General features: G+C 40.0%; 1 protein-coding gene across 1 annotated transcript in view; it reads left to right on the forward strand.

The window, feature by feature from the left end:
• Positions 1-16,028, forward strand: part of LOC146798182 (uncharacterized) — a 179,516-nt gene that overhangs the window by 100,899 nt on the left and 62,589 nt on the right. The window lies entirely within an intron of this gene.

Consider the following 16,028-nt stretch of genomic DNA (forward strand, 5'->3'; position numbering starts at 1 on the left):
CTGCATTGTATGCGCTGAAAAGTTTTAGGAGGAGTTTAGACGGTCAATCTGTGTTGATGAAGATAGACAATGTTTCGGCTGTTGCATATATATATCAGATTGGGGGGAACCAGATCCCGAGGATTGGCAGAGTTGTCAAATAAGTGATTTTTGCCTCGTGCACAAGATTGCAGTAAAAGGTACCAGGGGATTTGAATTTGACAGCAGATTGAAATTTTTTACATTTGAGGAATTACAACGACTGGAAGTTGAGGCAGAGTTGGTTGTGCAGGATAGACAGAGTTTGGGGTCTATTGGAGGTGGATTTGTTTGCGAGTTGACTAACTTACCAGATAGAGAATTATTACAGCGGTATGCCGAACCCTATGGCATCAGCGGTAGACACATTTCAGCAGGTATGGAAGGGAAGGAGAGCCTATGCATTTCCTTTTTTCGCAATGATTCAGAGCGTGCCCTTGAAGCTGGTAGAAGAGAAATGTCAGATAGTGTTGGTGACACTGTTTTGGATGTTGCAGGTTTGGTTCCCAACGGCGATGGAGTTAGCATGTGCAGTGCCTTTTTTATTTCCAGCAAAGGAAGGTTTACTAAAGTATACAGAAGAAGATCATCCTTTGATACAGAGAAAGGTGCTTGGAGGCTGTTAGGAGATTAAGCTGTTTCAAAGTACTTTCGAATTGGGTTGCAGAGTTGCTTGAGGAGTCCTGGGTACCAGGAACTAGGAGAAGAGCAGGAAAGGAGTCTGGATCCTGTGGCGGCTCCTATAGTGGAGGTGATACATTTTTTGGTTGAAAAATTTGAAGAATGTTTGGGATATCGGACTATGAATTGTTACAGGTCAGCCATTTCGGGATGTCATGCACATGTTGATGGTAGGTAGGAATGTTATATATAGTATGCAGATTTCTAAAAAGAGTATGAGGTTAAGAAGACTACCTAAGGCACATTCTAGTGTGTTGTGGGATGTCACTGTAGTTTTGTCATTGTTTCTGACATGGCCTGCAAATAAATACTTTGATTCGAAGAGACTTTTTGAGAAATTAGCAACTTTACTGTTTTTATTTTCATGCAGAAGAGTTTTGGATGTGAAAGCGTTAGAGGTAGGTAACAAGGTTAACAGTCCGGACTGGATGTATTTTGAGATTTGGAAGAGAACAAAGACTATGTCAGAGTCCATTTATTATCTGAGAGTTCCATATGAAAAGAAGCTGTGTGTGGTGGATTGTATGACTCAGTATGAAAACAGAGTTTTGGAGATTATGAAACATGGAGAAAGTCAATAAGTGATATCTTACGTGAAACCATATGGTGCTGTGAGCACAGCAACTATTGTAAGATGGGTGAGAGATGTCATAAAAGAAAGAGGTATTGATGTGACCATGTTCAAGTCACATTAACTGAAAGGGGCTACGGTGAGTAAGTTGTATTTGTCTGGTGTGTGGTTGGTGGAAAGCAGCTGATTGGACAAAGCATTATTTTAGATTAATGAAGCATGTGTCAAAGGTAGTGTAGAAGGGCTTTCAACATGCAGAATGGTAGCTTCCAGTCTTGAAATGAAATGACGATTCTCCTAATGTAATGAATAGAGAATCAAGATTTCATTAAAGACACGGAGGCTAACATTATCCTTCTCTCCCCAACCCTCAAAGGAGAAAAAAAAAGGGAAATAAAAGGAGAGTGAAATTCTGGTGGAAGATCTTGCAAGTGACTGTTCAGATTTGGATACATGCAAGATGTGTAATTTAAGATAAGTTGATTATACATGGTACGAGATGATTTTCTGGTACAAGGTATTTGCAGAAAGTAAAATATTGGTGATGGATTTGGTATATTTTACCCGCAGAATAACCAGGAAGGAAGATGTTTAAGACCAGGACACGTTGGATAGCAGGAAGAAGAAGATGCAGAGGAAGGAAGATGATTCACTGCATTAAAAGAGGACTGTTCAGTGAAGGGGATATTTATGGACTACATGGTTCTGGTTCTAGAGTTTTTTTGTTGTTGTAAGGTTCTTTGAAGGTGCTGCAAGAGTGACATTAAAGGATGTAGTGCATAATGTGGGCCCCTGTGTCTGTAATGAAATCTTGATTCTCTATTCATTACATAAGGAGAATTGCCATTCTAGCACCACCTAGAACCACAGGAGGTTTGTGATATCATTATGGTATTTTCAGTTGGTTTTGACTGAATGCGGAGTGTGTGAGGATGTTTATCGGGTATCGGCTTTAGAGATGGTGGTGCCCTGTGCAACAATCCCCCCACATATCACACTATGCATTTATTTTTCGGTGCTGTCTGTACTTTCATATCTGTGTACCTGCAGTATTTTCCATAGAATCATAATTTCAATTGGCCCATATTTTACCATCATTCTGTCTCCAGAGCTCTCAGTCGTGCAGTCGGCACATGCTCCATCTGATCTCCCTAACAGGGAGAGCATTGGAGATGGAATGGATGGGTGAGAGCGGAATGAGGAGGGATCACACAGGAAAGTGGAGTACTATTGGCCTATTTGTAACCAATTCCATTCCCATCTCTTCTTGGAGAGAGACACTTAACAATTCCACTTAAATTCCAAATTCTATTATCTTAACAGCATTCTTAAATACCTTAATCACTTCCATTGTTTTGCTGAATTTTGAAAAATATACTTTTTTGTGTTGGAAGCTTAATCGCCAAGGAAAAAACTTGAAACAAGAAAAATAAGGAATAAAAGACTAAATAAATCTACCTAAGAAGAAACGATCGATCAAGGAAGCGATTCTGAACCTAGTAATCCTCGGAAAACCGCAAAACCCCAAACATCAAAGGGAAAAAAAGTGGCACAAGAAATTGGTGTGGACTCAACTGGGGTCATCACTCAATATGATGTAGCAGCAGAAACAGACGAGCCGTCTTTGAGAGATATATTAAGCTCAATCAGGAAACTTCATAAAGATGTTAAAACGGATACTCAAAGAAATCATTTAGCTATCCAAAAGTTACAAGGTGCTGTAAATAAGGTGGGCAGCACATGTCTAGAGATATCTGAAAGAATGGTGTCAGTTGAAACACGAATTGACCACCTGGAGAATGATGTTGTTTATCTACAAAGGCAAGAAAAGAAGCAAGAAGGCATTATACAGGACTTACTGACAAAGGTTGAGGATCAGGAGAACAGATCAAGATGAAATAACTTGCGATTTTTGGGGCTTCCTGAGGGCGTTGAAGACAATGACCCAAGGGGGTATGTAATTAGACTTCTTAAATCAGCCCTTCCTGAATTGAAAAACTGGGAACTAGAGAGAGAAGTCCAACGAGCCCATCGGTTCCCCCTTACTCAATCCAGGAAAACACAGAATCAATCAAAATTTCCAAGGGCAATGCTGGTGTTCTTTGGAAATTTCTTACTCCGAGAATCTATCTATGACTTAGCCCGCCCTACAAGCAAGAGAGAATGCAATGGCACTATTTTTTTTGTTCGACCAGATTTTGCTCATGCGACTGTTGAAAGGAGGTGGAGGTTGAGGCAGCTATTTTCCCCTTTTGAGCAAATTGGCGCAAAGGTTTTCCTACAGAACCCTGCCAGGTTGAAGATAATTTTTAGGGACTCAACCCGCAGCTTTACGAGCGAAATACAGGCCGAACATTATCTTAAAGAAATCTCAGAGACTGTAAAGAAGAATGCCGGTAAATGATCAAGAGGGAAAAAAGAAAAAAATACACGCAGGGCTGGGGGGGGGGGGGTGCACTGAGGCGCCGTGATCAATCGACGCCCACACCTGGACCCGATTGGATCCAGGATGCCTCAAGGGGGGAGGGATGCTTCAAGGGGTGGTAAGGGAGGGGTGGGTGGGTCTCAGGGGGAGAAAAGGGGGGGTAAAATCATCATCAGAGAAAGAAAGGGAACAGAAATGGAGGGAAAAAAAGAAAAATGATGCGCATAGTCACAATTAATGTATGTGGTTTAAATGATGCAAGAAAAAGAAGGGATTTGAAAGAATATTTCAGAACACTGCAAGCTGATTTAATCTGTGTTCAGGAGACGCACATAGAGATCTCGCAAAAATATTTATTGGAACAACTGGGGTATAAAGTACTGACTTGTACGACTCAGGGCACTAGAAGTCGCGGGGTTGCAATATTAGCACGTGGAAAAAAGATTACATTAAAAAACAACAGGTAGATAGACATGGTCGCTGGGTCTTAGCGGAGTGCCAAATTCAAAATTTTAATTTTACTCTATGCTCTATCTATGCACCAACAGTTGATGACCCTGAAACTTTTATCCATATAAATTTTCAATTGCCCAATTGGCCTCTCCCCATAATACTATGTGGCGATTTAAATATAAATGGCCTCAATGGGTTGTGGAAAGAGAATCCTGCAAGATTTATTGGTAAAAAGAAGAAAACCCACAGAGCGCTAATACAGCTCATGCAGGACAATGGGTTGATCGATATTTGGGAATATATAAATGGAGGGGGAGGCTGCACATACTATTCTGCCCCCCATAAAACTCTAGCCCGGCTAGATTATTTTTTGATTTCCCCCTCGATGATACCGATGGTGAAAATTAAAAAAATGCCTAGATTGATGTCAGATCATAACCCGCTCTCCATGGAGATCTCTATACCATATTCACAGAACAGTATAAATAGCTGGACCTTTGAAAGAGCTTTGCTACTGCATGTAAATTATGTTACTTACATGGAAATTTGGTTAAAAGAATTTCTGGAAAGCATCACCGCAAATAGTATGGGATACTATGAAGGCAGGTATTAGGGGGGAAACCTTAAGTTACTCTCTTAGACGGAGTAAGCGGGAAAAAGAAACCATAGAGAAAAAGATAAATCTAGTAGCAAAGCTAGAGGAAGAACTGGTAAGACGTATAAGAGAAAAAGAGGATGTGACAAAAGTAATGCAAAAACTAGCCTTGGCTAAAGCAGCAGTGGGTGAAGTATATGCTGAAAAGGCAGCTGGTAAATATTTGGCTAGGAGGGAAGAGCAGCATGAATATAGCGAACAGGTAGGACGAATCCTAGCGATTAGAACCCGGCAGGCGGCCACTCAGGGGCAGATAACAGAAATGACTACGGAGGCAGGGACAATAGTAAAAACACCAAAGGAAATCTGTGCTGTATTTCAGAATTTTTATAAGAAATTATACAGTCAGAATAATGGGGATCCAGATCTAGTGAAAATTGACGAATATTAAACTCTGCCTCCCTAGATAAGCTTACAGAGGAGGATAATAACTCCCTTGAGATCAACTTTACCCCAGAAGAAGTACAAAGAGCCTTTAAGGATCTCCCATCAGGAAAAGCAGCGGGACCCAATTTTATACCGTTAGAATTCTATAAAAAGTTCTATTTAATCTTAGAAGCAGACATAATCGACTCATGGTTTTAATACAGAATGGTGCTGCACCTCCGGAGTCTTGGGGAGAAGCTTTAATGGTGGTGTTTCTAAAAAAGAATAAATGCCCTACGGATCCTGGGTCATCTAGACCAATTAGCTTAATGAATAGTGACACTAAGGCCTATTCTAAAATCTTGGCAAACAGGCTGAGCTTGGTAATTGGTAAGATAGTCTCACCCTGGCAGCACGGGTTTATAACGGGGAGGGGCACTGCCGATCACATCAGAAGGGTCGTCGCGCTGCTAGATGGTACTAATGTCTCACAAGACCCTATGTCCTTAATATTGCTGGACGCTCAAAAAGCTTTCGATAGGGTCTCGTGGGACTTTCTTTGGGCAACAATGTATAAATATAATTTTGGGAAATTATGTGTAGGAGCATTAAAAGCCCTTTATAGAAGTCCGAGCATCAGTCTGAGAGTGGGAGGGGAGTTGAGCGAGGCAATAAAAATCGAGCGTGGAACTAGGCAAGGATGCCCCTGTTCCCCTCTACTATTCGCCTGTTATATAGACTCATTTATTAGACACATAGAAAAAAATAAAAACATTTGTCCAATAGTGCTGAATGGATATGAGACTAAAATATTGGGATACGCAGATGATTTAGCAATTACATCATCAATACCAATAATAGCGATAGGGGAAATCGAGAATGAGGCAAAAAAATATGGACCTCTATCAGTGTATAAATTAAATCAAGGAAAAACACAAATAGTTGTAAATCAATTTGCTCCGATTAACGATGAAAGAGTTGTAGAGTCCGCGGTTTATTTGGGAGTTACTATAACATCTGACCTATCTAAGGTTGTGGAGGAAAATCTGACCCCAGTAATTAAAAAGGCAAAATTAGACTTAGATAGGATGGACAATTTACGTCTAACAATCATCGGTCGCTGCAATGTTATAAAGATGGTGTTTTTGCCTAAAATTCTATATTTTTCCGTACAATTCCTTTATCATTTTCTAAAAATTGGTTTAAGGAAATAGAGGGGATTTGTAATCGCTTTTTATGGGCTAAGGGCAGAACTCGCAGAGCCATAAAGATGATGGCACTCTCTAAAGACCGGGGGGCCTTGCAGTACCTGACTTTAAGGCATATTATTTTGCGTCAGTCCTTCAGTATTGCAAAGGACTTCTCGGCGGGAATACGAAAGACATCTGGAGGGGTAGGGTTGGCATTCCGGAGATATATGAGCCCTTGGTTTTGGACTCTAATAAGGGGCTTCTCACATTCAAGGAACTAAACTACTATAAAAGAACAAAATTCAAGCTGTTGGGGGCGGTCATATCGGTTTGGTCAATGATCCGGAAGAAAATTAAATTAGGGAGAATGAACTTCTATACCCCTTTATATATGAATGAACTCCTCCCAGAAGTATTCCATGATCAAGTGATTAGGCGTTGGGATAATCTTGGGGTTAGTACAATTGGCGATATCACGGATCAGTCAGGGTTAATTTCATTTGAGAGGGCGCAACAGCTATATAACTTGGATCGGAGAGATTTTTTTAAATACTTACAGATAAGATCAGTATTGCAGAGGAAACAGGCAGGTAATTGTAAGTATGCTAGGGTAGATCTGATGGAAATTGTTCGAGATGATGAGGGATGTTCAATCTCTCAACTTTATGGTGCATTGTGCGAGTATAATGAGGATGATAGAGGAAAGGTATTTGATAAATGGAGAACTAAACTAGATTTAGTCGGGAATGAGGGCGAAAAATCACTTCGGCTTGGAAATTCTATCCTGAAGGTTGCAAACCTGCAAGCACAATACTATAAGACTTTACATGAACTATATTACACACCACATAGAATAGCTCGTTGGGGTGGTACTATTGGGATCTTCTGCCCAAGATGTCAGAGTTTGGAGGCAGACACGATACATATGTTTGCAGCCTGCCCTAATTTAGATCCCTTTAAACTAGCTAGGAAAACTTCTTTAAAGATGAATTGGAGATTTCAATTAAATTAACTAATGAGATTATGGTTCTTGGAGTGGCAAAGGAGGGACAGGAGATACCCCATCAAGAATTTTTGTTTATTGCTATGACGCTGAGCCGGCTTTGTATCGCAGCGGTATGGAAAGACTCTAATCCCCCTTCGTTTCAACAATGGCTCTCAAAATTATTAGCTATTTACACCATAGAGAAATCTTTTTATGAAAAAAAAGGAGCGAATGCAAGACAGCTTGGGAAAGGGGTATGGGCCCCAGTTGAAAAATGGAAACTTAAACTAGATGGTTAATCTAAAGGGTGATAAGTACATGCTTACTCTGTTAGGACTAAAGCTGGCGGTGTTGAAATTGCTCGACTTTTACTTTTATGTTTCATTACTTTTTTATTTTTTTATTTTTATTTTTTATTTATTTTTTTTCCAGATTTTTCAGATTTATCAATTTTTTCTTCTTTCAAGTAATTATAATTAAATTATGTATTGCATCATGTTGTTTAATTTAAGTGATTAAGCTGTAATTGAAGGATTTCTGTTGTATATATGTCAAAGCAATTAATTATTTATACTTTATTTTTCAGATGATGAACAATAAAAATATTTTTTTTAAAAAAGGAAGCTTAATCTTGATGCAATCACCAACCTATATGTCTGTCTCTTTAACTCTTTTCAATTATTGAACACACACTTCCTCTTAAGCATCTTACACTCCTCTCTATCCATGACCACATCCGCATTCACCATTTGTTTTTCAACACAACCTCTCCTTTCATTAACACAACTTGGACACACTACACAGTTGGGTATCATCCCTTTAAAGAGTTTGAATGGAGTAACACTAGTTGTGGAATGAGGGTTCAACCAATACACCCTCACTTTGTCCTTCAACTCCTCCATCCAACTTTTACCATAAGCTACCACGCTTCAAATGGTTTCTTTTCAAACTTTGTTAAACCTCGCTAACATCACGCTGGCTTCGGGATGATAAAGAGAAGTTCTATGTACAATTCCTTTGTTAGACAAAAATTATTCTACCCCTTTCGAAGTGAGTTGCACTGTTATCCATCAACAAAGTGTAAGGAAAACCTTCTCTGTCTAACAGTTCACTCAGGAAACAAATGACATCACAGGTTGCAATGGAATTCACAATTTTCACCTCTAGCCACCAAGAGTACATGTCAGTACAACTCAAGATATATCGATCTATGATAGATTTCCGTATAGGCCCCACAATATCCATTGCTATTTCCTCCCATGGACAGAAGGTAACCTGCGAAAAAACCCATCGGTTGAGTCCTACACTTCAAAATTCTATAACTAGTCAAACACTTACCACAAATCCTTGCCATTTTTTAAATCATTAAATCCATACCTAGCCAGTAATAATCACTAAACATTCTTTCTTTGGTTTTGGAAATGCCAAAGTGACTCTCATGGGCATCAAAAATTATACGCTCTCTCAAACATGTAGGAGGCACCAACTTATCACCTCTTAACAACAACCCATCCTTCAAATAAAGTTAATCTCTGACATTGCAAAAAGACTTTAAGGAATAATCATACACCTTCCTAGAAACCCAACCAGTATTCAACAACCCCACCGCCTTCTGTAACACATAATCACTCTGCAATTTTTTCAACCATTCCTCCTTTTGCATAATTCCACGGATTACTTCACACACCTTCAAGTTTTCGTCAAAACATACACCACCAAATATGTCACTAAAAATCTCATCCTTCACAACACCATTACTACACATTCTTGAGAAACAATCTGCCATAAAATTCCTTACACCTGGAACATGCACCAGTACAAACTCAAACTCCTGAAGAGCTACCACGTATTTATGTTTCCTACTAGAGACAGAGTCAATGCCCTTACTCATAAAAAATCTCCTTCAAGGGCTTGTGATTAGTTTTGACTTTAAAAACACTCCCCCATAATTTTCTTAACTTCCTCACAGCCCAATATACAGCTAAAGCCTCTTCCTCAATCATGAAGCAATTTAACTCTGCACCCCTCAAAGCTCTTGAAATGAACAATATGCACCTTTCTTGACCATCAACTATCTGCAAGAGCACAGCTCCTAAAACCCGTAGAACTAGCATCTGTCATTAACATTTATTTTTTCCCAGGCTCAAAACTACTCGAACATGGATCTTCTTTCAAATAAAATTTCAAGCACACATGCTTCTCTCCACACAACTCATCTCAAACAAAATCCTTTCCCTTTTTAAGCAGCCCTTTCATATTCCTAGTCTTAGCCACAAAATTATGAATATATTTACTATAGTATTCTGCCATTCCCAGAAACGTTAGCAATTCCTCTTATTAGAATGGCTAGACATGTCACGAATCATATTCACAAGATCCTTTTTTGGTTGTATCCCATCAGTGGAGATAAGATGACCTAAGTGCTCAATGTTGGAAACCTTAAATTTACGTTCCTCCAATTTAAGGGTGAGACCACTAAACTATATTCTCCGGGGAAACTCATGTAATCTCAAATCATGCTCTTCAACACTGTTCCCATACACCAAAACATCGTCTTGATACCCCATCCATGGTCCTTTGAAAGACTGATTAGGCTGAAATCAACCTGAAGGGCATCCTCATATACTTAAAGGTGCCAAACTGCTTAATAAAGGCTGTCATTTCTTGTGACAAAGGATGCAACTTAATCTGATGGTACACGAATGTTAAATCGAGGGAGGAAAAACACTTATCATCACCCAGAGAACACAACATCTCTGTTATATTAGGAAGTAGATAATGATGCACACCATTGCCTTAACATTTGCTTTGCATGCCAAAACAACTAGAGACAACCATTATGATGCCTCCACCTCTTCATATATGCTACTTTGCTTCAATTTCTCAATCTCATGTACCAGGTCATACCTTACCATCAGGGAACCATTTCTCACCTTACACACCTTTGGCACTGACATAGGTTTGAGCATCTCAAGAGGTAGATAGTTTTTCAGACATCCCAATTCTTTTCTGAACACTCCAGGAAAAGCTTTTGCATAAAATGAAGCTGCTGAAGAATCATCAGATACATTCAGGGAATCCTGTAAAACACTCACAACCTCCTTCAGTCTCAGACGGTGTTTCATTTTGATCTAGGTATTCCATCAAGTCATTCTGGTGGAACCAACTAATAAAGGAGTCTACCCTTAATGGAAAGATACATTTTCCCAGCAACCATTGTTCTCTCAAATTCCACTCAATCATTGAAATGGCCCAACTATTTTATCGGTTCACTGCCATAGCCCTTGGGTTTTATGGCAGGTTTGAATGATTTCACCTCACCCTTTAAATTCATACAAACAAAACTTGGGTAGCAAGGTAATTTTAGCTGCAAAATCAAGTAACATTTTAAAGGGATTAGTTTTGCTTAAAACCTCTTCAAAAGGTCCCTCACAATCTCGTGCATTAATCTGCAAAATGATTTAGTCACACTCATCCTCACTAGCATAATTTTCCTCTCTTACTTTCTGTGTGATATTTACAGATCTACAACTGTTGGAAAATTACCCTTTTTCTACATTTCTTACATACAACTTTTTATCCCAGACATTCCTTGAAATTTACTAAAGGATTAACACTGCCACACCTAAAACATCTAATTAAAGTTCTTACATTTTTAGCCTCATCCTTTTTTAACCACCCGAATGTTATCACCATCGCCCCTTTCTGGAATGACTTTGCCTTTCTTCCACAATTATATGTTGATGCAAGTTTGAGCAAAGAAGGGATTCATTTTTCAACCGATTCATCTATTCTTTGCATACTATTCCCAAAATGCTACCATTCCAAGACTGTGCTCACATTGGGAAGATAATGTATGTCCAACGTCTTCATGCAAATCTCAAATTCATTTAAACCTGTTGCATATTCATCAAATCTGGTAAATTTTCGAAAACATCTTGCCCCTCTGGTCCCAAACAGTGCATCAATAAATACGTTTTTCTTTCTGCACTGAAAGAAATATAGCAGACCCTAGCATAATGGTTAAAAAAATGTACATAGACCAATGAAGAACCAGTCCTCCAGGGAAATATAAAAAGAAAGGAGGAGCATTGGCATAGTAATTGGCTACAAATAACCGTTCTAAATAAATATCAGTGTTGGAGGGTGGTCTCGGGTATTAATACCCGAGAAAGCACACAAGTCCCTAAAAATCAATTAAAGAGCTCCCAATTTGTCAGTAAGCAAATGTCCATATGGATGAAAAATTAGTACAAGCACAAAATGTGCCAATGCAACTTGACCACTGTTAGTGAAAGTCGCCAAAACAGACAAGAGACGTTCTTTTCCCCAAAAACTGAGATCACATAATCTTGCTCACAGCAAGATGGCAGCCGTTGATGTAAGATACAATTTAGGGGACTTTGCCCGAAGCAAGATGGCCGCCAGAAAATGTCACACATAGACGTCACTCCTCACAGTCATGGTGGAATGGGCCGCAGCCCAAAGTAAGATGACTGCCAAAGACATCGAATGAAGACGTAGTTCCTCGAGATAAGCGTGCATACACATTGTTCTGCCCCTCACAGGTGAGAAGGCGTGCGGGATGCACACATTAGATAGGTGCCCAGTTACACTCACGAGGCAAGACAGACAAAATAACAGTACCTGATCACTGCAGTGAAATTGTTCCAATGTTGCCAGTATTCCAGCACACTAGATCAGATGTGTGACATGATGCCGATGGCGCATTTCCCTCTTCCGCATGTCATGTTAACATGGGGAAAAATAAGGATAAAAGAAGGATACTATCCATTGTGGTCCTGAAAGGGCTTTTCCAATCGTCGCCAGAAAGTAATAAAGGAGGCGGAAGAAGTTAGATATTAACCATCTTTATTAAGTTCTAATCATGAGGACCATAGCCAGCTTCGTAATTTCTTCTCCAACCGCCCACCAAGTCTTCGCCTCAGCAATCCAGAATCTAGTACATGGAACCTGGTGAATGCAGAGGATACCACACACAGTGGCGTAGCTAGGGGGGGCGGTCCGCCCCAGGCGGCACTATTTTGGGGGCGGACAAAGGCATTCAGATAAGGCTCGGCTTGCTTTCGTAGACGTTTGGGGACGGGCAGAGAAGGAATAGGACTCGGGCAATGTCCTCTTCTTTTTTGTGCTGGCAGCTGCCCCCCCCCCTCTCTTCCTATTATTCCCTCTGTTTCTGTCTTGCTCCTCACTTACTGAAAATCGTAATTTGAAGAAACGGATCACAACCTCTTTCCTTCTTTCATTTAGTTGCTTCCCTGTGAAATGGATCCAAAAAAGAAAAACACTCTTGCGGGAAATGCCGTTTTTCTGACATTTTTCTATTCCAAAGTGCAGCGGGATGGAGAGAAATAGAAGGTTTTATATGAAAAATAAATACATAACTAAATAAAGCAAGACAGAGTGGTTGCAAAGTGGCCAGATTGTTTTTATTCACATCCAAACACATCAGCCTCCCTTGACAGACTTTGCAGTGAAGCGCTACTTTCGTTTTCTCGTCTTTATTTGAACAGCATTGTTGTCCCCAGGTGGGGAAGTTCACCATTCCTGGAGGTACTGCAATACCTGGTTGATGGATGGATTGGAAAACAAAATGTGCACCATGGCTTTCTTTATGGATGTGGTCTTTTTAAACCATACTGCTTACATTTATTAAGGATATAAGCAATGGACATTGAAACGGTTCCCTTGAGGGCCCTGTAGTCATGTCCTTACCTTTTCAGGTAAAACCTCTAGCTGATTTCTGAATAGTGAGTGAGAGATCGTTAAGGTAACCATGTTGTTTCTGCTTACATTTCACATGCTTTACTTAATCTTGCATTCGCTATGAGTGTTTGCTTTTACTTTTTTTTTTAGGCAGCATATTACTCTTATCAAGTGCATCATTTGAATTGAGCCACATCCAAGTGCTTATAGCGGGCACAATTAGGTTGTAGCTGAAGGCATTGTGAGTTTCTCTCAGTGGGGCAGTATAGTGTTCAGTGGGGGAGAGGATGTGGCACTATGGCCAGAGCTGTCGAATTTGGAACTGGGGAACTGGGTTCAGCCTTCATGACCAGTCCACCAGACCACTCTACTGAGGGAGCATATTCCCATGCTAGACCTTACAAGGCCCCACTAGACCTTAGAAGGCTTGATGTCTTAGCACAAGCAGGTGTACCCTAGTGGTGTCAATTGTGAGTTAACCTTGAAGGCCTGTCCACCACAATCCATACTGAAGTTCATCTCCAGTCTTGCGGGCAGGCCTACGAAGCAGCACACCCTAGAGCAACAGTGATCCAGTCGCTGTGACTCTGTCACTGAGGTCACATGAACCTTGAGCAGTTTAGGGTGGTGCAAACGGTGTGACCACACTGGGTACCTATTTCGGGTGGGTGCGTAGTGTTTGGAAGTATATTATGGTCTAAAAAAACTTGCTGCCACCTTCCTGGCCTCCAGCAATTTTCAGAAACAATAAAAATGTCATGATAACCTCGGTGATTAATGTTCTTCCTAGAGAGAGATCCCAGTTTTGTCTAGTGGAAGGGTTGACTCCTGGAAAGGTAGCACAGAGGGTTAATAGGCCTGCTGCAAAGAACATGTACCATGCAGATCACAAAGTGCACTGCTTTAATGGGGGGACCATGATGAATGGTCATTTAATGTCAGCTGTAGATGATGGATCCCTGAACAGTGTCATGTATGTGCATGTTTGCATTGTGCTGAGGGGATTACCAGGTAATTGTTCACGCAGCTCTCTGATGGATGTCACATGCGGTTTTTCTGAGTCCCCAGATAGATCATGCAGTCTGTGTGTTCTCTTTTGTACTGCCAGTCACTGGTGTATTCAACTGTGTAGCCTTGGACGTGTCATGTATGTGCATGTAACTTGCATGATCGAGGTAACTATTAGCGGCGATGCTACATGTCTCTCGGTCCTCTTTCAAGTGCTTGCCGTCCTTTTTCCCCAGCAAACCCCCCCCCCACAGGGGCGGCAATCTGAGGGATAGCCCCGGGCGCCACAAGCTCTAGCTGCTACCTTTTAAAGGTGAGCATGAGGAAGAGACGAACAGTTAAATAAAATAAGAAGTTGGGGGTGGTCTATTACAGAAAATAAGGATATTAGTTTGAATCCTGATGGTGAAAATCAGGACACAGTATGAATGAAAATTAGAGAGGTACAGGAAACTGTAATAGGGGAAAACACAGACAAATGCTGAAGACTAATGCCTTAGGCTCTTTTCAGCACTGCCATCTGGAAAACTAAAAAATAATAATATTTTTCTTAAAATTGCTTTTGTGCACCTCTTTAATAGGAAGTACGTACTTTTCTGAGAGATAATACTAAAAGGATGCACATTATTTCCATCATATTTGCCCATGTAACATTCTTGATTTGCACCAAGTTGAACCAGAATTACTTTGAAATCATGGAACCCATGAAGAAATCTAGTGTTTGGTGAATAGTCAAGTTTGATTTTTTTTTCTTTTAAGTGCAAAACGGTTAAACCTGTTTTGCTTTTTAAAAAAAAAAAAAAAAATTTTATAGTGAGTATCCAAATCATGATCTCTCCTTTAACAGTCTGCAGGATCTGCTGATTTTTCCCAACCATTTAGTTTTTATGTATACATAATGTATGTGTTCTTTTTGGACATTAGTCACATGCAGCACCTAAGTGAACATTAGTCTTGCATATGTTTCCTTTGCCTAAGTTATGACTTTTATTCTATTGTAAGTATGTTTGTAGTAAGTAAGTTTGTGAATTGCCTGTAAAGCGTCAACATCATATATAAAAGCATATCTAGGCCAGTCAAAAAAATGTACGACGAATCACATAAACATATCTATGCCTAGATTTTCTATACTTCACACAAATAGAGAAGCACTGAGTCGAAAATTGCTAAGCTGCCTTATGTGAATGATGAGAAAGTGCACAGCACCAGAAATAGAAACGGTCTTGCACACATGAACATAAAGCTTGTATGCAGTGTACACCCTCCAGTATTAATCCTGACATCCGGACGCAGCTGAGCTATGTTAGATGTGCGATTTCATATAAATCACGTTCTACATATAAGAAGATACCATGATATACCACTTGCCGCATTGTGTGTACATGGTTTCACATGGCGTAAGGATTTAAGGGAAAACCATATCAGGCTATTTTAGTTGATTTGGCTTTGCTGAAAACCCTAAGAGATTTGCACTGGTCCGCCCCAGATATGCCTCCCTTGCAAACATTTTTAAAAATGGTGAGGTTTTGGTTGCGGTGCAAAACGATTTTGACTCAAAGCAAAGGCCTAGAATGTTTGCACTAAAAACCTTTACCACCGGAAAGTTGATAAAATCTGCCATATGTTCTGGTTTGCATCGCAGTAGGGTCCATGCATCTCTTCAGTAAACTGGAGCACAAGTGTCGGAGCCCTAATAAGTACCATTGTGTTTGTGGTTTTTTTTATCCAAAAGAAATAAAGCTAAATAGCAAACTTGTGCCATGTAATGATGTAGATAGCATCACAATGAAAATTAGCAACACCTAGACAAAGTGGATAATGTTACCCCGCTTAACACACGTTTCTTTAGCTTCCAACTGTTCTCATGTGAAGTGGCACATTACCACTTTGCACACTGGGATTTTTAAGTCTATACTTAAAATGCTTACATTAAAACAGCAAGTTTTACA

The sequence above is a fragment of the Triturus cristatus genome, chromosome 9 (genome assembly GCF_964204655.1).
Source record: "Triturus cristatus chromosome 9, aTriCri1.1, whole genome shotgun sequence".
NCBI lineage: Eukaryota > Metazoa > Chordata > Amphibia > Caudata > Salamandridae > Triturus > Triturus cristatus.